Source organism: Erinaceus europaeus, chromosome 17 (genome assembly GCF_950295315.1).
Source record: "Erinaceus europaeus chromosome 17, mEriEur2.1, whole genome shotgun sequence".
Lineage (NCBI taxonomy): Eukaryota > Metazoa > Chordata > Mammalia > Eulipotyphla > Erinaceidae > Erinaceus > Erinaceus europaeus.
In genome coordinates, this window is record NC_080178.1 from 68,224,098 (window position 1) to 68,247,097 (window position 23,000).

Below are 23,000 nucleotides of genomic sequence, written 5' to 3' on the forward strand. Positions count from 1 at the left end.
TGTAGTTCTTCTTGGTTCAGTTTTGGCAGTGCATAGGTTTCTAGGAATTGTTCCATTTCTTCCAGATTCTCTAGCTTGGTGGCATATAGTTCTTTATAGAAGTTTCGCAGAATTCTCTGGATTTCTGTGGTGTCAGTTGTGATATCTCCTGCATCGTTTACAATTCTATTAATTTGAGTCTTCTCTCTTTTTTGTTTGGTGAGTCTGGCTAGGGGTTTGTCAATTTTGTTTAATCTTTCAAAGAACCAACATTTGGCTTCATTGATCTTTTGTATGGTTCTTTTATTTTCGATGTTGTTTATTTCTGCTCTAACTTTAGTGATTTCTGTCCTTCTGGTTGCTTTAGGGTTCCTTTGTTCCTCTTCCTCTAAGTCCTTGAGGTGTGTAGTAAGGTCGTTCATTTGGGCTTCTTCTTGGTGTTTAATATGTGATTGTATGGCTATAAGTTTCCCTCTCCGTACTGCTTTCACTGTGTCCCAAATATTTTGATAGGTTGTGTCTTCATTTTCATTAGTTTCCAGGAACATTTGAATTTCCTGTTTGAGTGAGTCTCTGACCCAGTGGTTCTTAAGGAGCATGTTGTTTAGTTTCCAATTTCTATGTCTTTTAATAATTTTCCGTTTATTGTTAAAGGTTAGTTTTACTCCACTGTGGTCTGAGAAGATACTTGGGATGATTTCAATGCTCTTGAATTTATTTATGCTGTCTTTGTGGCCTAACATGTGGTCTATCCTTGAGTATGTGTTATGTGGATTTGAAAAGAAGGTGTATTCCAGTTTTTTGGGGTGGAGGAGTCTGAAAATGTCCAAGAGGTCTAGTCTGTCAATCTCTTCATTCAATTCTCTTGTATCTTTATTGGTTCTCTGCTTTGTTGATCTGTCTAAGTGTGAGAGTGGGGTATTGAAGTCTCCCACTATTATTGTATTACTACTGATGTATTTTTGAAATTCTTTCAGTAGATGCTTAATGTATTTAGATGGTCCCTCGTTGGGTGCATAGATGTTAATAATTGTTAAGTCTTCTTGGCTGATTGATCCTCTAATCATTATGTAATGTCCTTGCCTATCTTTTATTACTTTATTTAATCTAAAATCTATCGTGTCTGAGATGAGAATGGCTGTTCCTGCCCTTTTTTGTGGACCGTTAGCCTGTATGATAGTTTTCCATCCTTTCACTTTAAGTCTGTGTTTATCTTGTTGTGACAGATGGGATTCTTGCAAGCAGCATATGGTTGGGTTATGTTTTCTGATCCATCCCCCCACCCTGTGCCTTTTGATGGGTGAGTTTAAGCCATTGACATTTATTGATATTATGGATTTAATGTATTGTAGTGCCATTGTTCTACAAAATAATTTGTTTACTCTGATATATTACAAGTATTATAGTGATGTTCTTGTTTATAAGAGGTCTTTTAGTACCTCTTTCAGGGCCGGCTTGATGATAGTTGCCTCCTTTAACTGTTGTTTGTCTAAGAAGGTTTTGATCCCTCCATCTAGCTTGAATGAAAGTCTAGCAGGATATATTATCCTTGGTTGAAACCCTTTTTCATTCAGGGTTCGATAGATATCTTGCCACTTCCTTCTGGCTTTTAGAGTTTGAGTTGAGAAATCTGCAGAAAGTCTTATGGGTTTTCCCCTGTATGTGACTTTTTGTTTCTCTCTTGCAGCCTTTAGGATCCTTTCTTTATCCTTACTTCTTCTCATTGTGACTATGATGTGTCTTGGTGTTTTCAGGTCTGGGTTGATTCTGTTTGGTACTCTCTGGGCCTCTTGCACCTTGATATCCTTTCTGTTATTCAGGTCTGGGAAGTTTTCTTGTATTATTTCCTCTAGAATGTTTTCTTCCCCTTCCTCTCTTTCTTCCTCTGGCAGGCCAATTATACGAATGTTACTTCTTTTGAGCTCATCCCATATGTCTCTGTTGTTGTTTTCAGTGTCTCTCAATCTCTTTTTAAGCTCTTTCACCTCTTTCTTAGTTTTCTCTAACTCATCCTCTGTCTGACTAATTCTGTTTTCTGCTTCTGTTAGTCTGCTTTCCCTTGCCTCAGCTTCTTTCTTCATTACAGCTATTTCAGCTTTCAGTTCTCTAATTGTCTCAAGATAATCAGTATTTTCCTTGGGGGTCTCAACTGTTGTTTCCCTAATACTGCCATTCCTTTCCTCCAATGTTGTTTTCATTTCTGTGATTAATAAGTTTATTATTGCTTGCATACTTTTCTTATCTATGGTTACTTCTGACTGTTTTGTGGTTTCTTCTGGGCTCTTGTCTTCATTCATTGGGGTAGCAGCTTTATTTGTTTTTAATCTACCCATTTTTTTTTATTTATGTGTTTCTCTCTCTTTTTTTTTATGCTCTTTTGTTCCTCAGTTGTTGTGTTTTGAGCACAAGTAACACTGTACTAAATACCTTTATGACAATTGCACTCACCAACCTCCGGAATTACAGTAGCAACTGAAGTAAGTATTGAAGGAGTTTAATCATTACCAGTTAGCCAAACAATTTCTCCAGTCCGTGAAAAAATAGTAACCAAATCCCAGTGAAGAAAGAGAAAAGGAAGAGAGGATAGCAAGAATAGACAGTTATGCAAATCTACTATCCAGTGTATATTCTAGGGGTAACAAGAGTGTAAAGGGAACTAGAGTAGAAATACACACATAGAGAGTCCACTCTGGGTCAGATTTCTTCCCCAAAGTAATTCACAAATTCAGAAAGGCAAAGAAGAAAGAAGTGTATGACAAGATAAAAAAAAAAAAGAGAGATAGAGAGAGATAAGAGAGAGAAAAGGGAGAAGATAAGAAGAAGGGTTGTAATTAAAGAGCAGTGCGAGGAACTTCCCAAATGTGTATCAGTGAGTTTAAAAAAAAAAAAAAACCCTGTTTGGTGGTATGGGGTATCGTGCTAGTAGCTGGTCCCAGGCACTGCTTATGGGGGGGGGGGGCGGTGGGAAGGATGTATGCTTGAAAATTAAAAGGAAGAAAAAAGAATTTTTTCCCCCCTATTCTAATTCTTAACCCAAATTAAGTTATAGACCCCTCCTTGGTGTCACCGCTATGGCCCCTTATTGGCTGGCCTGCTAAAGGCAGAAAATCCTATTGTTTACACGAGATGTGTCCGGAGCTCCAAGGCTAGCCGCTTCTCAGTCCGCCATCTTCCGGGAACCCCCCCCCCTCCAGACTTTTTTAAAGGATTTCTCAAAAATGAAAACTAGCTCCAAGTCCTTTGATCCAATGAGAGCTATACTCAAGAAGTCTTTGGATCCACCCTCAGGGTCGCCGTGGACCCTGGAGACTCCCAAGAGGCAGCCCCCGAGCTAAAGTGTTCTCTCCGGGTTCTCTGCCCGCAGCGCTCTGCAACCGGCGGAGGAGCCGCCTTCCTGGGCTGGTGGAGGACAATGCCGGGCGCACTCGCCTTGCCCGGCGCCACCTGGGAATTCTGGCGCCCCGCTAGTCCGTGTCACCTTTACTCTAATTCTTAACCCAAATTAAATTGTAAGCACTTTTGGTGTCACCCCTTATTGACTGGCCTGCTAAAGGCAGAAAATCCTACCGTTGCCGACGAGCGCTCGCTGTCAGCGACTTCTCAGTCCGCCATCTTCCAGGTGTATATTTTCATTCCTTTTAGTATATACTTAGAATTGCTGAGTCATATGGCAACTCAGTATATAACATTTTAAATAAAATGTCAAATCGTTTTCCAGAATGATTGCCCTGTTTACATTCCCAGTTGTACATGAGGATTCTGGTTGCTCCATATCCTCACCAGTTTTTGCCATTTATCCACCCCCCCCTTTAATCTAGTTATTCTCATGGGTGCAAAATGATTTCTCATTTACAGTAATCCATGTTTGTGACAATAATAAACACAGTCCTTTCAGCAGAGGTAAAAAAAAATCTCAGGGATAAAGAATAGGAAAGCTATCAGGGGAGGGGATGGGATACAGAGTTCTGGTGGTGGGAACTGTGTGGAGTTGTACCCCTTTTATCCTATCGTTTAGTCAATGTTTCCTTTTTATAAATAAAGAATTTTTAAAAAGAAACACAAATCTACTTATATTAATAGGTTAGGAGGGAAGGCAGGTAGAGATATGTGGAGGATTCTGTCTGGTGTTATCACATGGGAACTTTTGTGGTGGGCAGTATACACATATGGATGTGTGTGAAACTGTAACTCCTTAAACAGTACAATATTGAAAACCAATGAAAAAGTTTTGGAAAAAAAATTGTGATGATGCTAATGACAAAAGTAACGATTATATTATAGCTCTTCATAATATTGATAAGTAATATTTTTTAAGTTTTCAAGTTGATTTCCATCAATATGTATGTATACATCGACTTTGCACTGGAAATTGCACGTGTAGGAATAGCCTTCCCAATAACTAAGTTAGCCAGCAGCCTTGAGCTAGGCTCTTGTGTTACCTCTGTGAAGGAGGAACCCAGAGTACAAGCAGATTAAATGCTTTAACTACATGTGCCCAGTAAGCCATGCAGTCTGCCTGGTTAATCCTCAGGCTGCAATTTAGAGACTGTCATCTCAACGGGGCCCTTGGTGCTGTTGATACTCCTTCCTTGTCACTTGACCCTCTTCCTGTCCTTGTTCAAGTTATTTGCAGCTTTACCTCTATTCTAAGCTTTCTGAAGGAAACTGTACTTCTCACTTCTCAGAGAAAATAAAGTCTGTACAAAGGAAAAACAAATCTGATGAAACAGAAAGGAAAAAATAACATGTTAGTATTAGCTTACAATGAAAGTGTAAGCTAATAAAAGCAGTGGGGAGAAAAAAAGATGATTCTTTACATGTTATTGGAAGAATTTACTATTTGGGAAAAGCACTATATTCCTGCTCCATTCGCTTATTTTTCCGTGCCATTTAAATTAACAAATTAATTAATTTGTCATAAGGGTTCTTATGGGACTTGGTGCCTCACCCACTATTTCTGGCAGCCAGTTTTTAAACATTTGGTTAGAAGCTGAGCAGCAAAGAGAGCTAGAGGAGGAAGAAGACAGGCAGGCACCTGTAGCCCTGCTCCACTGTTTGTGGAGCTTCTCTTCTGCAAGTGGGGACCAGGCTCTTGTGCATGCTGTGTGTGCTCTACCCGGCCAGCCATGGGGTTTAAATTTTAGAAGAACTTGTAATTATTTTACACAATCAGGATTCCCTACATATGACATGAAAAAAAAACAGTTATAACAGATGCTTAAACACAGGAGATGATCTTTTAAAAAATTTTTCTCATGCAAAGAGATCTGAAATAGTTTTCTGAGATACAAGAGATTCCAAATATTTTAAAAAAAATTTTAAATTTATTAATAATACAGATAGTCTTAAAACTTAGATTCCTTCTGTCTGATTTTTTTTTTGGTATATGATTTCTAGCTCAAAGTCACCTCATAAATGAGGACAGCTTGAATTCTAGTATTAATACCTTCCTGGGAAGCACAAAACACCCAGCCTTCAATTTCTACAGTTATTTTATTTATTTATTTTTGTTTCCTTGTTGGTTTTTTATTGTTGTAGTTATTATTGTTGTTATTGATATCATCGTTGTTGGAAAGGACAGAGATAAATGGAGAGAGGAGGGGGACAGAAAGATAGACACCTGCAGAACTGCTTCACCACTTGTGAATCAACACCCCTGTAGCTGGGGAGCCAGGGGCTTGAACCTTACACCAGTCCTTGTGCTTTGTGCCACATGTGCTTAACCCGCTGTGCTACCACCCAACTCCCACAATTCCTCCAGTTCTAGGCTGCTTGTTTAGAGAAACTTTTATGGATGTATCACTCAACACTGTCCTCATCTTACTGTTCAGCATTTACTCAACACTCATACAAAGATAAAAGGAAGGGACCTGGGTGGTGGTGCCCCTGCTTAAGCGCATATATTGCAATGCACAATCTGGGTTCAAGCCCCACTTTCCACCTGCAGGGGGAAAGCTTCACAAATGGTGAAGCAGTCCTGTAGGCCTCACTCTCACGTTCTATCTCTGTCTCTCCCCACCCTTTCACCTCCCCCCACCACACACATTTATATTCCCCTTCCCTTTCAACTTCTCTCTGTCTCTATCCAATAAATAATGTAGGGAAAATAAGAAATGTATTCTTTTGTTTTTAATTTAGTGTTATCCCAAATACAATTTACTTGTGGGGTGGGTGAGTGGATAGATTCTGGGTGGATACTGCCTATCTCTCATATTTTATTAAAGACATTCCAAAAGACAACAACCATAAAAGACAAAATTGACAGCTTTGAAAAATATAATAGAGACAGATTCTTTTTATTTATTTATTTTTATTTTTATTATTGGATAGACAGAGAGAGAAATTGAGAGTTGAGGGGTAGTTGTAGAGGCAGACACAGAGAGAGACACCTGCAGCCCTGTTCCACCACTTGTGAAGCTTTCCCCCTGCAGGTGGGGACCAGGGGCTTGAACCCAGGTCCCTGCACACTGTAGTGTGTGAGCGCTTAACCAGGTGCACCACTGCCTGGCCCCAGGACAGATTCTTTTTTTTTAAACAAAGATTTATTTTAACAATGCAGACAGACTGTAAAGATACTTACAATGAATAGAATACATTCATTGAGAAATATAAAGAAGTATTTCAACTACACTTGCATAAAGATATGGGCATGTTGATTGCTTGTGTCTTTTTTTTAGAAATTGTATTAGTGATTTAATATTGATTAACAATATTGTAAGTAAGATAATGGGTACAATTCCGTACAGTGCCCACCACTGGAGTTCCATATCCCATCCGTTCCATTGGAAGGTTCTCTATTTTTTATCTCTCTGAGAGTATGGACCAACATTCTTTTTTTTTGCTCAGGGGTTATCGCTGGGGCTCAGTTTGTCAGCACTGTGAATCCAGGGCTCCTGGTGGCAATACTTTCCATTTTGTTGAGTAGGACAGAGAAATTGAGAGAGGAGGAAGAGATAGAGAGAGAATGATAGACACCTGCAAACCTGCTTCACTGCTGTGAAGGACCTCCCCGCCCCTGCAGGTGGGGACCCTGGGGCTGGAACCGGGATCCTAGTGCGGGTCCTTGTGTTTTGCATTATGTGCACTTAACCTGCTGTGCCATGCCCGGTCCTCTGGGCCAAAATTTCTTATGGGGTGCAGAAAGTGGAAGATATGGCTTCTGTAGTTGCTTCTCTGCTGAACATGGACATTGGCAGGTCGATCCGTATCCCCAGCCTGTTGTAGGGCTCTCGGGAGGTAAAGTTCCAGGACACACTGGTGAGGTCGTCTGCCCAGAGAAATCAGCATGGCATCATGGTAGAGTCTCCAACTTGGTGGCTAAAAGGCAATAAGATATAAAGCAGGAGAACTTGTTTAATAAACAGGAACCTAAAGGTAAGGATAGAGCAGATGAAACGAAGGGTCTTCATTGGGAAGGAGTTAGAAAGTATTTTAGGTATATTCCAAGAGGCCCATGACTTTAGTGATTTTTGCTTGAGCCCGACAGCTAAAATGCAGGTGAGCTCAAGGTATGGTCTAGGGAGATGGTGTCAGAGTTGGGAATAGGAATAGAAAGCTGGATGAGAGCAGAGGGTAGCTCCCAAATCTGAGGGAAGTATATAAATACTGTTAACTGGGAGCCCCATCGATCTGACCTAGGACCCATGTCTATTCATATTTAGCACAGGAGCCAGTGTGACCTCTGCATCCCTGTCAGTCTGAGCCTGCAGTCCACGGTGTTTATGCCTTTTGAAAACTATTAATTCTTTGAACCATTCTCATTTAATTTAAAATAATTAAATTTATGTGAAAGTTTCATCTGTATGCATGAGAGAAACCAGAGTACCAGTGCAGCAGTGGAAACTGAGTCAGGTTATGCAAGCCCTGCATTCTTTCAGCTGAGCCATTTACCCAGCTGCTAATTCTCCATGATACATTAAGGATAGACTTTGACCTGTTGTATACTTTTTAAAGGTCCGCTTGTTCAAAAGGCGGGCATTTGTTTTTTTGCTTGAGGTATTCTTATTTCAGCTGTCTGTTTCTCAAGGGCACATTCTAGACTCATCAATTTGATGCTGTCCTATCTTTATACCTGTACAGCAATGGCTTGTTTGACTCAGGACGGTTTCAGCTAGATTGCCTGAATGCTCAATTAACTGCTATGGTGAGAATTATCTCTTTTCAGATTGATAAGAAGATCAAATCAGTAGCCATTCTCCATTCAGTGCTTCATCGGGAAGTGAATTAACATGAAGCCATTAGTGGTCATTTTTCTAAATAAATAGTAATCACTGAATTTTAAATTTTAGACAAAGCCTTCCATGCTTTCAGGGATTATTATAGAATAGACTCTTCTTAAGTGGGTTCAGGACTTGACGACATTAGGCAGGCATTACTTTTGGCCAGATAACTTCGACAGCAATTCTTAACAGTTTTCTGTTAATATCTTCTGATTAACAAGCAATTTGGAGCCAAGTGATTTTGGTTATTTGGTATCCCTGGTAACCTTGGTAACCACTGTTAGATGATAAATTGACTCAGTCAAAATTAATTTCATGTGAAAATCTGCACCCATAAGAAAATATTAACTTTGAAGTTTAGATGTACAAGAAATGTGTGTGTGTGTGTGTGTGTGTGTGTGTGTGTGTGTGTGGGTGTGTGTGTGTGTGTGTGTTTAATTTATAGATTAAAAATCTGCAAGGTCGAGAAAATTTAAAAAGTGGGAGAGGTGAGGGGAGGCTGCAAAGGCTCTGCCAGTAAGGCTTGTGCTTCTACCTGGAGAGGGAAGACTAAAATGAAGGAAGCTGTTGTCCAGCTAGAGGATTAGCCTTCCCTCCTTGCATCTGTGAATGCTGTCATGGTGAACCTATTTTCTTGTTATGAAAGTTTGGGGGAAAATAGAGAACACTTTTTCCCCCAATGTAAAATATAAATTTTAGTTACAATCCCATTTTATGTTTGTTTACTTATTTATATTAATGATTTAATATTGATTTACAAAATTATGAGATAACGGGTATAATTCCACACCTTTCCCACCACCAGAGTTCTGTTTCCCTGTTCCCTCCACTGGAAATTGCAGGACTTCTCCAAAGGTCACAGCAATGGGTTGACTATTATTTTAAAAAGTATATACATACTTTTAAATATAACATACATACATACATACATACATACATACATACATATATGTTATATTTGCCTACTTTTTTCTCTTCCCTTCTAAGTCACACCTACACCTATTACTACTTCTGAATGTCCTTCCTTTTTTCCTTTTCTCTCTCCAGGTCCTGATGAAAGTTCAGAACCCTCTGGTCATCTTCCCTTATCATTTCTCCCCATCTGGGGCTATGGACCAAAATTTTTATGGGGTGCAGAAGTTGGAAGGCCTGACTTCTGTCATTGCTTCTCCACTGGACATGGGTGCTGGCAGGTCGATCCATACACCCCAAGCTATTTCTATCTTTTTCTTGTGGGGTAGGACTCTGGAAAGGTGAGGTTCCAGGACATAATTGGTGAGATCATCTGCCCAGAGAAGTCAAGATGGCATTATAATAGCATCTTCAGCTTGGTGGATGAAAGGCAGTGACAAAGTGTTTAATAAATAGGCAACAAAAAGTACGAATAGAGCAGATGAGAATAGGGATAATGAGGTGGTAAGAAGCTAAGAGGTATATTTTAGGTATGTTCCTAGGGGTCCATGACCTTTGTAATTTTTGCCTGAGCTTGATAGCCAACATGAAGGTGTACTAAAAATATTGTCTGGGGAAATGGTGTCTGAGTTGAGAATAGGGTTAGAAAGCTGGATTAGCCCTATTTGGAGAGTCCTGAGATTCCCAAACATACATGATGGGCCTAGACCTCAAATAAATCCCTCTCCACTGTTACCGGTCATCTCTATCAGGAACAACAAAATAGACCCCTTTGTGGACCCCCATAGGACCTTGCCCTCAACTTGGATCAACAACAGTAGAGAATGTTATATCCTCCAAAGGGAGGATAGACAACATATTCTATATTCCACCTGAGGAAGATGGTTCCAGATATTGGGGCAGCTTGGAACATTCCTACTCATGACCACAGAATATGAGCTCAGATCTACAGGGATGCAGAGGTCACATAGGCTCCTAAGCTGAATATGGGCCCCAGATCACATCAAATCGATGGGGTTTACAGTCAACAATATGTATACCCCTTTCCCGTATTAGGGAGCTACTGTCTTCCCTGATCCAGATTTCTGGTCCTTTTTCCAGCCATGATATCGCCTCCCCAGACAGTAACTTGGATCCACCTGCATATCAGATTTCAGGCTCAGGGGGAAAAAAAAACTAATATAGCCACAGGCCCTTTGGATATAACTAAAATATGCCTACTAGCTGTCTACAAAATGGAGCACCCCCCAACTCTTCATCTGCACTACTCCAGCCTTTAGGTTCATGATTGTTCAACAATTTGTTTGGCTTTGTATGTTATTTTCAGCCTGGAAAGGCAACCCCACCAATGTGTCCTGGAGCTCCACTTCCCCAGATCCCTGCCCCACCAGGGAAAGAGAGAGGCAGGCTGGAAGTATGGGTTGACTTGTCAATGCCCATGTTCAGCGGGGAAGCAATTACAGAAGCCAGACCTTCCACCCTCTGCATCCCACAGTTACTTTGAGTTCATACTCCCAGAGGGTTAAAGAATAGGAAAGCTATCAGGGGTGGGGACAGGATACGGAGTTCTGGTGGTGGGAATTGTGTAGAGTTGTACTCCTCTTATCCTATGGTTTTTGTCAGTGTTTCCTTTTTATAAATAAAAAGAAAGAAAGAAAGCTGGATTAGGGCAGAAACTTGAAGAAAGTATATAAATACAATTCACTATACACCCCATTGATCCGATTGACACAGGGCCCATATATTCATGCTTAGCACAGGAGCTTGTATAACCACCGAGTCCCTATGAGTCTGTGCTCACAGTCCATGGCCACAGCTGGGAAACTTCTAGGCTGCACTCATTTCAGGATCATTCTTCCTCAAGTGGCAGATCAGGATGACCCATCCTCCCTTTGGAGAGTGGGGCAGTCCCTACCAATGCTGCTTTAGAGTGAGGGCAAGGTCCTGGAGAGGCCCACAAGAGGGCTAATGATTCAGGCCCATTTTCCCTTGGCAATTTAGGAAACATTTTTCCTGTAGTCCTAATATATATCTTTACTGAGCCCTGTATCTGCTACAAACCATGTACTTCTGGAAATTAATGTTTTGGAGGTACTACCAAAACATGGATAAGCAGGGAATCGGACGGTAGTGCAGCGGGTGAATCGCATGTGACACTAAGCTCAAAGACCAGCGTAAGGATCCTGGTTCAAGCCCCCGCTCCCCACCTAGAGTGGGACTCCCCACCTGCAGGGGCGTCGCTTTACAGGCGGTGATGCAGGTCTGCAGGTGTCTATCTTTCTCTCCCTCTCTCTTCTCTCTTCCCCTCTTCTCTCCACTTCTCTCTGTCCTATCTAACAACGATATCACTAACAACAACAATAATAACTACAACAACAATAAAAAACAACAAGGGCAACAAAAGGGAAAATAAATCAATATTAAAAACATATAAACATGAACTTTGTGGCATGATGTTCAATTTGGTGAGAAAGCACTGTTCTCATTCCTATTTGGAGCCTATACCAAAGTTGAACTAGAGTACCCCCAATATTCAGACATCCTTTTGGGTTTCTACAGGTTATGCTTTTCTTCTCAGGGACCAGGAAAGTATGAATGGTCTTGATTTCAGCCTGGGTGGGGTTTGGACTGGTGCTTTCTCCAGGATATTTTGCCTGCTCTTAGAGGAGAGGTAGTTTGTAAATATGGAGAAGAAACAAAGCAGAACAGAAGTTGAACTGTGATGAAGTAAATTTAGGCTTTGTTTATTAAATTAGCTGCTTAGGAATATTCCTTTGTTCTGTAGGTAAGTATTTCCTAGACGGACACTTCCAGGAGAAAGTACATATCTTCAGCAGTTCATGTAAACTAAGTTAAACTGTTTCACTGTCCAGTAGCTGTATAAGATGGGGATAGTTACCTAAATTCTTGGTGTTGAGATCATCTTCCGGAGAAAGATAATAATGGATGCAATATAGGTTCATATAAATGTACATTTAATGTAATAACAAGGATAATAATACTTAGGGGGATGGTAAAATGTAAATGAGATAATGAATTTGGTAAAGGGCCATTGTTTAAAGCTTAAACAATGTTTGTTCCCTTACTGTACTTCTCAGGAGATACTTAGGGTTTCCCAAAAATCCATATAAATAACTCTTCTTCATTCTTTGCTTTTAGTTTCTTTTATTTCTGTCTAAACTAATAAATTGTTTAACAATACCTTTGTTTCCTACCCAACTTCTGATGTCCTTTATCCTTTATTGTTTATCCTATATCCTTGATGTCGTTTATCCTATATCTTTTATTGCTTTATTCTTCCTTCTGTCTTTTCTCTTCTTGCTTTATTTTATCCTCCAGATTCAGTATTGGCACCTTTCTGGCACAGAGAGAAATGGAGAGAAGAGGGGAAGAGAGAGGGAGAGCAAGATAGACACCTGCAAACCTGCTTCACTGTCTGTGAAGCGACTCCCCTGCAGGTGAGGAGTGGGGGCTCGAACCAGGATTTAATTTGACCATTCACCACATTTCTTCTTTTTTTTAAATTTATTTTATTTATTTATTCCCTTTTGTTGCCCTTGTTTTATTGTTGTAGTTATTATTGTTGTTGTCGTTGTTGGATAGGACAGAGAGAAATGGAGAGAAGGAGGGGAAGACAGAGAGGAGGAGAGAAAGACAGACACCTGCAGACCTGCTTCACCGCCTGTGAAGCGACGCCCCTGCAGGTGGGGAGCCGGGGTTCGAACCGGGATCCTTATGCCGGTCCTTGTACTTTGCGCCACCTGCGCTTAGCCCGCTGCGCTACAGCCCGACTCCCCATTCACCACATTTCAAAGGAGCATACCATGTGCCAGGCACTGTGCTTGGCTCTTGAGTTACTACTAATGGGGAAAAAAAACAAAAACACGATCTCTGCTTTTGAGGATATTCTATTGGAGAATGTAGAAAAGAGGTGATTGCAATTAGATGTTATAAAGGCATAGAAGAGGAACATCTGCTCTACAACTGAAAGCAATGATATCAGAAGTTTCTCCAGAGAACATCTAACCAGGCTCCAATGTGTTGTGGAGGTAAACCTTTATTCACAGCATTTAGTTTAATCAGGGAACAAGAGCATGTGCAAAAGCTTGAAGGCTCGAAGTGGTTGTGTCACCTTAGGGCAGCCTACGTGACTTTAGTTTTAGTGAAGTTAAAATTAAAACATAAAGTCAGAGGAGTAAATAGGGATTTAAGAATTCCCCTTTGTGGCATTTCTCAGAATTTGAACTTCAAACAATACTAATTGTAATCTATTTTATAGTAGAATCCATACCATATAGAGTATACAGCAAGAAGAAGCGTGGTAACGTCTGAGGTTTCTGTTTAATCCTGAGTCATCTAGTGTGCAGAAGAAGGAACATGATAGGGAGTCGGGCTGTAGCGCAGCGGGTTAAGCGCAGGTGGCGCAAAACACAAGGACCGGCATAAGGATCCTGGTTCGAACCCCGGCTCCCCACCTGCAGGGGAGTCGCTTCACAGGCGGTGAAGCAGGTCTGCAGGTGTCTGTCTTTCTCTCCCCCTCTCTGTCTTCCCCTCCTCTCTCCGTTTCTCTCTGTCCTATCCAACAACGACGACAACAACAATAATAACTACAACAATAAAACAACAAGGGCAACAAAAGGGAATAAATAAATAAAATAAAATATTTAAAAAAATTAAAAAAAAAAAGAAGAAGGAACATGATGAGGAAGTACAAGAGGGAATTGAGTTTTAGAAATGACATTTCAATTATATAACAGTTGAAAATATAGGTGTGACAGTGACCCTGGACCCATGCTCCCAGAGGGATAGAGAATGGGAAAGCTATCAGGGGAGGGGGTGGGATATGGAGATTGGGTGGTGGGAATTGTGTGGAATTGTATCCCTCCTACCCTATGGTTTTGTTAATTAATCCTTTCTTAAATAAAAAAGAAAAAGAAAAGAAAATATAGGTGTGAAATAAAAATGCAATTTTGAACCTTATCTGTACTTGTTATTTTTCGTTTTTTTTTCTTCTTGTTGTTTTGTGTATATGATTGTGGTTCTGCCTTTTCATTTTGATGTGCAAAGTTGAGTACTGAGCAATATGTATCCCAGAGGGGTCAAAGTCTAAGAAGAATGTAGTTCAGGTGAAAGATCCCAGCATACATTTCCTGTGAAGACAATTAGAATAAAATAGAATGTTTAGCCTCTTGTATCATAGGAATTGCTTACGGGAAACTTGGCAGGTTGGCTTTTTTCCAAGAAGCCAAAGTGCCATTTTAAGTGAGACTCATGGCAAGAAACATGGTCCTATGGAGGGCCAGGGGGAGTGTATGAGTGAGGATTCAGAAAAAAGTAGGTCTTATCCTGCCCGACCTTTGTTCCAAACTAGGAAATATCTCCAGATTGACTAATTTTATTTAAGAAAAAACAATCCTTGATTTTTTTTTTTTTTTTACTGTTTCTAAAAGTATATGAAGTCATTTTTATTTCTGACTTGTATATCCTTTGTGGTCAAATTCCATGACTTTATTTCCTTCTCAGATATGTTAGAGTCGCTATTAATTAGTCAGAGTCTGACTTTGTTTTTGCTTCCAGTGGCATTCTTTCATTCTGTTATTTCAGAATTTGTTGACCAAATCCTTGTATCTGTAATATATGCCAGTCCTGGTTGTACAATTTGTAGCATTACCTCTGATAAGTTCATCTCTTTGTGATGTTAGTTTGTTTGCACAGCCTCCAACCTCCCCCCCCCCCCCCCACACACACTCCCTGGTCCTCAAGGTCCCATAGAACTAGGTCCTTATTTCCATAAACATAGTTTCTCCCTTTCTTCACCTTTCTTATCCTACTTGATGTATGGAACTAGACTGACCCTAAACTTCTGGGACTGAAGCTCTGTGGTATGGATGGGGGAATGGGTGCAGTGGCCACATAGAAAGCCACCTTAGAAGGAGCCTGGTCATGGCACACCTGGTTGAGTGCACATGTCACACTGCACAAGGACCCAGGTTCGAGCCCTTGGTCCCCACCTGCAGGGGGGAATATTTGCAAGTGGTGAAGCAGTGTTGCAGGTGTCTCTCTGCCTCTCCTCCTCCTGCTTGATTTCTCTATCCAATAAATTTTTAAAAAGATAATAAAAAAATCCACCTTAAGAAGCCTGGAAATTGTTTCTCTACTCCTTGCTAATTACCAGACCCTTGCTTATGATATCTCCCATCACCCCTGGCCCTTCTTGCAGGTATGGGAGCATTTTCTGAAGATTCTCAGCTCTTGGAAGTGAAGAAAGTTAGGTGATCTAGCATCTCTCTTCTGACCCTGTGACATCCAGATTGTGGACTGGAGTTAGTTCGTGGGAATCAGGGCTTCACAAAGCTATCTGGAAGAGTATGTATGAACAGTTCTGGCTCTGGTTGTGAGAGTACAACTTCGACTTGCCAGCCAGCATACTTCTACCATTTTTTTTTTTTTTTGGGTCAATGTAGATGTTCTTTCTTTTGCCCGTTACCTCTTCAAACAACCTCTTTGTCTTTACACAACATTTCTCTGGAGATATCCAACTCTCATTAGGGTTCCTCCTCAACTTCTTCAAGCCACTGTCATCCAGTTTCTACACCTTCTCTCCCTTAAGTCTGACCTAACTGCAGTCATCAGTGACCTGCTGATTGCCGATCCCAGTGGTCATATTTCGGGGTTTAGGGGGTTATTTGTTTGATGTAGTGATTTGTGCTTCTCCACTCCCATGAATTTTACATTGAATCGTACTTTTCATTTTCCCTTTCATGGGCTTTCCCCTTCTACTTGCCTTTTAATATTGGTATTTCTTCTACCTCCTCCCCCTCCTCCTTTTTTAAAAATCATTTTGTTAGATCAATAAGGATTTACAGGAAGATAGTTGTTGTCACATGGATGTGAGTTACCTCCCATGATAGGTAACTGCCCACCACTTCAACCCCAGCCACTTAAGTCCTCTACTATCCTGTGTCCCCAACCATTTCCCAGCCCCCACCACCTGCCCCCCCACCCCTGCTTTGCTGCCACAGTCTACACCTGTCCCAAGTTTCACCCTGTGTGTGTTCCCTTTCTTTTCTCCTGTCTTTCCATTTTCTTTATTGGGGAATTAATGAATTATAGTGTAGTTATTAGCATATGGGTACAATTTCTCATCCCTCTGTGATATATGTCTGCAAGTACTTTCAAGATGACAAACTTGCGTCCTTTCCCTTCTCACGTGCCAAGACCCTAATGCCCCCCAAGCCCAGGCCTCACTCTCCTTCCCCATAATCCTTCACTTTGGTGCAATACACACCAGTCTAAATTTCATTTTGTGGTTTTCTCGTTCTGTCCTTGTTTCTTAAGTTCCACCTATGAGAGAGATAATTTAGTATTCATCATTCACTTTTTGGCTTATCTCACTTAACATGATTGCTTCAAGTTTCAGCCAAGATATGGCATTTTTTGCAGCTGTATGTATGTAAGTATGTATGTATGTCATAGCTTAGCTACTCATCTGTGTTTGGACATCTGAGTTGCTTCCAAGTTTAGGCTATTACAAATTCTGCTGCTATGGGAGCCAGGTGGCAGTGCACCTGGTTAAGTGCACACGCTACAGTGTGTGAGGACCCAGGTTCTAGCCCCTGGTCTGCACCTGCAAGAGGAAAGTTTCACAAGTGGTAAATTAGCACCACAAGTGTCTCTCTGCTTCTCTCCCTCTATCCCTCTCCCTCCCATCTCAATTTCTTTCTCTGTCTCTATCCAAAAATAAATAAAAATAAAATTTAAAAAATTGTGCTGCTATGAACATAGGTGTACATAGATCTCTTAAAATAGCTGCCTTTGCCTCCTTTGGGTAAATCCCCAGGAGAGGAATTGCCATGCCATACAGTAGATTCATTTCTAGCATTCTGAGAAGTCTCCAGACTGTTTTCCTTGGAGAATGGACCAACTTACATCCCCATCTGCAATGTAGAAAGGTTCCTTTGCTTCCACATCTTCACCAACACTTGGTGTTCTGTCTTTTCTAATGCAGGGCATTCTCACAGATGTAAAGTGGTATCTCACTGTGGTCTTTATTTGCATTTCCCTGATAAGCAGTGACTTTGAGCATTTATCATATGTCTGTTGGCCCTTTGGGTTGCTTCTTTGGTGGAAATTCTGTTCATGTCCTCTCCCCGTTTTTTAATGGGGTTGTCTTTATGTTGCTAAATTTGGTAAGTTCTTTCTATATTTTTGTTATTAGCCTTTTGGCATGTAAAGATCTCCCACTCTATAGGAGGATCCCGGTTCTAGTGATTGCTCTATTGCTGTGCAGAAGCTTTTCAATTTGATGTAGTCCCTTTGGTTTATTTTTTATTTTTATTTGCCTTATAGTTGGATCTGAGTCATTGAAGATGTTTTTAAAGCTTAAATTGAAAAGAGTTCTGGTATTGTTTTCCTCTTATTATTAGATGATTTCTGGTCTAATATCCAAATCTTTGATCTGTTTGGAGTTTACTTTTGTGCATGGCAAAGAGTAGTCATCTAGTTTAATTCTTCTGCATATTTCAACTCAATTTTTCCAACATCATTTGTTGAAGAGTCTCTCCTTTTTCCATTTAATATTTTGGACTCCCTTGTCAAAATTTAGATGTTCATATCTCTGAGGCTTATATGCTCTCAGTTCTATTTCCACTGGTCTGTGTGTCTATTTTTGTGTCAATACCAGACAGTTTTGAGGTCAGGAAGCATGATGTCTCTATTCTTGTTCTTTTTTCCCCTCAAGACTGATGTAATAATCCTAGGTATTTTCTGATTCTAGATAAACTTTTATAGCTTTTTTTCTATTCTTTTAAAGAAACTTGTTGGGAACTTCTTTAATATTTATCTATGGCTCTGAGTAGAATAATAATTTTTATTATCTTAATTCTTTCAGTTGATGAACATAGTATATCATTCTGCTTCTTTGTATCTTTTTCTATTTCCTTGAGTAGTGACTCACAGTTTTCCACATAACAGATGCCGAGAAATCCTCTGAGAAAATTTGGCATCTTTTCATCATCAAAACAGTTCCTTTAGATATTAATTTTTTAATTGGAAAACAAATATACGACTTGGAATGGATTTGAGACAATTTGTGCCATAAGCAGATTTTCCATAAGTGGCTAAAACAAAGTTTAAAAGCAAGTAACAATAAAAGAAAAATAGTGTATGAGTACCTGGATGATATGCCCATTTTGCAATAGTGCAACTTTTAAGAACATTCTTGACTATGCACAGTCCATGCAGAGTTACAGTTCCACACTTCAACAACAACATGCTGACAGTTCTTAAAAAAAAAAAAAACTACTTTTTTAAAAAGGCAGGGGCCAGATGGTGGCACACCTGACTGAGTGCACATGTTACAATGCGTAAGGACCCAGGTTCGAGTCCCCGGTCCCCACCTGCAGGGGGAAAGCTTCATGAGTGGTGAATCAGGGCTACAGGTCTCTTTTTCTCTCTCTAACATCCCCTTCCCTCTCAATTTCTGGCTGTGTCTATCCAATTAATAAAGAAATATTTTTTTAAAATTCTAAAAAAAAAAAGAGCAGAAAAAGAGGTAAAAAAGGCATAGGGAGTCAGGTGGTAGGTAGCACAGTAGGTTAAGCACACATGGCAGGAAGCGCAAGGACCAGTGACCAGTGCAAGGATCCCATTTCAAGCCCCTGGCTCCCTGCCTGCAGTGGTGGGGTGGAGGTGGGTGTCGCCTCACAAGCTCTGAAGCAGGTCTGCAGGTGTCTGTCTTTCTCTCCCCCTCTCTGTCTTCCCCTCCTCTCTCTGTTTCTCTCTGCTCTATCCAACAGCAATAACAACAATAAGGGCAACAAAAATGGGAAAGGATGGCATCCAGGAGTGGTGGATTCGTAGTGCAGGCGCTGAGCTTCAGGGATAACCCTGGAGGCAAAAAAAAAAAAAAAAAAAAGAAGGCATAACCCAAATGTTCCCTCATTTAACCAACTCCATCTACTTTTAGATGTGCAGAAGGGCTCAGAGTAAGCCACTTACAACATGTTATTTGATAAAGTTTCTAAAATAAAGCTTTAGGACAATGACAGTAAGATAAGAGAAGAAAACATGGAGGCATGAAGTCCTAATAACTACACATGCATAATTTTAACAGTAGGGGGAAACCGTTTATAGATAAGTTACAAAGAAAAAACAAATAAACAATTTGTACAAAAAAAAAAAAAAAGAAGACCTTTAACACATTCTATGCAATGTTTTTACTTTGTTGTCATCATTTGTACAAAAATGTCAGTTTACTGACCATCAATATCTGCTTCCCTGATCACTTCAGCAATCTCTCATCTATTAATGGCTTTCCAAGGTTTGTCATCACATGGTGAAATGCAGCTCCACTAATATAACCATTGTCATCCTCTCAAACACGCGAATGCTTCTCTAATTTCTTCTTCACTGTCTATATCTTTCATTTGCTTGCCCTCGTGGTCAGAAATTCTGGGAAGTTGATTGTGCCATTACTCTCAGCATCTACTTCATTAATCATGTCCTGTAACTCTGCTTCTGGGGGATTCTGCCCAAGAGACCTCATTACAGTTCCCAGTTCCTTTGTTGTTACAGTTTATCACCCTGCTTGTCAAATAGTGAAAAAGCTTCTTTGAATTCTGTGACCTGCTCTTCAGTCAGTTGGTCAACCATGCTGCTAGTAGTACTGGTCTCTGAGAGTCAACCACACAACTGCTCAGACTAACTATAAACAAAACATTTTCTTGAAATTTTTATTTATAAAATGGAAATATTGACAAGACTATAGGATAAAAGGAGTGCAGTTCCACACAATACCCACCACCAGATCTCCATATCCCATCCCCTCCCTTGATAGCTTTCCTATTCTTTATCCCTCTGGGAGTATGGACCTAGGATCATTGTGGGTTGCAGACGGTGGAAGGTCTGGCTTCTGTAATTGCTTTCCCGATGAACATGGGCATTGACAGTTTGATCCATACTCCCTGCCTGCCTCTTTCTTTCCCTAGTGGGGCAGGGATCTGGGGAGGTGGGGCTCCAGGACACATTGGTGGGGTTGTCTGCCCAGGGAAGTCTGGTTGGCATCATGGTAACATCTGGAACCTGGTGGCTGAAAAAGAGTTAACATATAAAGCCATAGAAATTGTTGACTAATCATGAACCTAAAGGCTGGAATGTTGCAGATAAAGATTTGGGGTCTCCGTTTTGGAAAAAGCTAGTAGATCTATTTTAGGAATATTCCAGGGGCCCATGACTTTACTAGTTTTTGCCTGAGCCTGACAGCTAAGATGCAAGTGGACTCAGGTTACTACCTGAGGGAGATGCTGCCATATATATATTTAAATGGATATATGGTCCACTAAGCAGCCAACTTGAATAGTGTGCTTCTTGGCCATGTGTGATTCATTTGCCATTGCATTGAAGAAAGATTTGGTCCTAGTCTCTTTCACTCATCATATTTCTCTGCTGGCACTCCCGTGGAGTGGATCCAGCCAGGAGGCAAGTCACCAACCCTCCCTCTCTGGCTCTAAGGGGCCCAGAGATCTAGACAGGAGGCATTGGGGAGTATTCTGGTACAAACATTCACTTATTTGAAGGTGGGTTTGGGTTTATATAGAAAGTTAAACAAAGGACATTTTTCAAATATGTCAGAAATTACAGGTTTCTTAAAGGTCAGCTTGCCCCTATGGTAGGGGGCTAGTATGACAAGAATTAATGCAATACATAAAGGTCAAAACGATTAGTCTCCATGATGCAGGCAGGTTAATTATCCAAAGGCATTTGAGAGAAGCATAGGGATTAAACCAGTAAGGTGAGGTAGAGAAAGAAAAATAAGACTTGATGTAAATCAAAGATATCAAAGGACACAAGGAAATAGGATTTGGGGGTTTCTCTGTCTGGTGTTAGGGGTGTTTGATAGAGTGTGTTCTCCTTTGTGATCAAAAGGTCAAGTGGATGTGTGAACTTTTGAGTGACTATCATGAACTTTAAGTGAACCTTAAAGCAGGCAACCATTTTGGCCTGCTAGCAGGGAGAACTAAGTGTGAGAGGCCTGTAGGATTTCTGTGAGCTTGAGAGACTAGCAAGGAGAAACTGAGTCTGGGAGACTTTTCCCTCTTGGCTCATCTCTATAAGAAGAGAGGTGTCTTTCCAGACCTCCATTCGAGGATGAGGGGAGCTTGCCTAAGCTCTACCAAGTTTTCACATAGTCCCACATCTCTCTACCTCTATCTAGAGGAAATGGGAATAGGTGGAAAAAATCCTCAGACTAGCTTAATATTTATACAGCGAACTTACAGCCAACATCAAAACTCAGGAGCAAGGAACTGAAAGTTTTCCACTTAGGTAAAAGACAGGGCTTCCCACTATAACCATTACTGTTCAACATAGTGTTTGAAGCTCTAACTATTAGGCAGGGGAAAGAAACAAAAAGGATACAGATAGGAAGGGAAGATATGAAACTGTGACTATTTGCAGAGGACATGATAGTATAGATAGAAAATCGAAAAGAATCCAGTAAGAAACTCCTGGAAATTATAAATAATAAACCAAGGGGGCAAGCTACAAAATTAATATACAAAAATCAATGACATTTTTCTATGCAAACACTAAGTTAGAAAAAGAAATTCAGTGGTCCGGGAGGTGGCACAGTGGATAAAACATTGGACTCTCAAGCATGAGGTCCTGAGTTTGATCCCCAGCAGCACATGTGCCAGAGTGATGTCTGGTTCTTTCCCTCTCTCTTCCGATCCCTCTCATTGATAAATAAATAAAAAATACTAAAAAAAAGAAAAAGAAGAAATCCTGCAATCAGTGATAGACCTAAATACATCAATCATCTACTGAAAGAGCTACAGCAATATATTTACAGCAACACAGTAACAGTAGGGGATTTCAACACCCCTTGGATGTTAGACCAGAAACTACCAAATACTTAGAGGAAAATAACAGAACTCCTTTCCATCTAAATTTTAAAGGTGTCTTCAATGAAACGAATCCATTTACCAAAAGAAAAAAAAAGTTAAGGGAGTCCGCAGTAGCACAGTGGCTTAAGCGCACGTGACACAAAGCGCAAGGATCAGCATAAGGATCCCGGTTCGAACCCCTGGCTCCCTACCTACAGGGGAGTCGCTTCACAGGTGGTGAAGCAGGTCTGCAGGTGTCTGTCTTTCTTTCCCCCTCTCTGTCTTCCCCTCCTCTCTCCGTTTCTCTCTGTCCTATCCAACAATGACAACAACAATAAAAAAACAACAAGGGCAACAAAAGGGAAAAAAGTAAGCAATAAACACAAAGCAGAACTTGAACTGAATCTGGCGTATTGCACCAAAGTAAAGGACTCTGGGGTTGGAGGAGGGTTCAGGTCCTGGAATATGATGACAGAGGAGGACCTATAGGGGGTTGTATTGTTATGTAGAAATGTTCTGCATGTACAAACTATCGTATTTTACTGTTGACTATAAGCCATTAATCCCCCAATAAAGAAATTAAAAAAGAAGAAATCCAGAAATCAGTCCTGTTTACTGCATCAGGAAAGCCTTTCAGATATATAGGAATAATCCTAACAAAGGATTTGTATACTAAAATTATGAATTATTCCTTATATCTTAAATTCCACCTATATGTGAGACCATCTAATATTTATTTATTTTTTCATCTTTCTTTCCTTTTTTTTTTAAATTTCCAGCAGGGTTATCGCTGGGGTTTGGTGCCTATACAACAAATCTACTGCTCTTGGAGGCCATTTTTTCATTTTTGTTTTCTTTCTTTCTTTCTTCCCTCCTTTCCTTTCCTTTCCTTTCCTTTCCTTTCCTTTCCTTTCCTTTCCTTTCCTTTCCTTTCCTTTCCTTTCCTTTCCTTTCCTTTCCTTTCCTTTCCTTTCCTTTCCTTTCCTTTCCTTTCCTTTCCTTTCCT

General features: G+C 40.4%; 1 protein-coding gene and 1 pseudogene across 4 annotated transcripts in view; one reads left to right on the forward strand and one right to left on the reverse strand.

Moving 5' to 3' along the window:
- SYT9 (synaptotagmin 9) overlaps nucleotides 1-23,000 on the forward strand; it is a 307,624-nt gene that overhangs the window by 123,261 nt on the left and 161,363 nt on the right. The window lies entirely within an intron of this gene.
- LOC132534087 (calmodulin-alpha-like) lies at nucleotides 18,765-19,763 on the reverse strand (annotated as a pseudogene).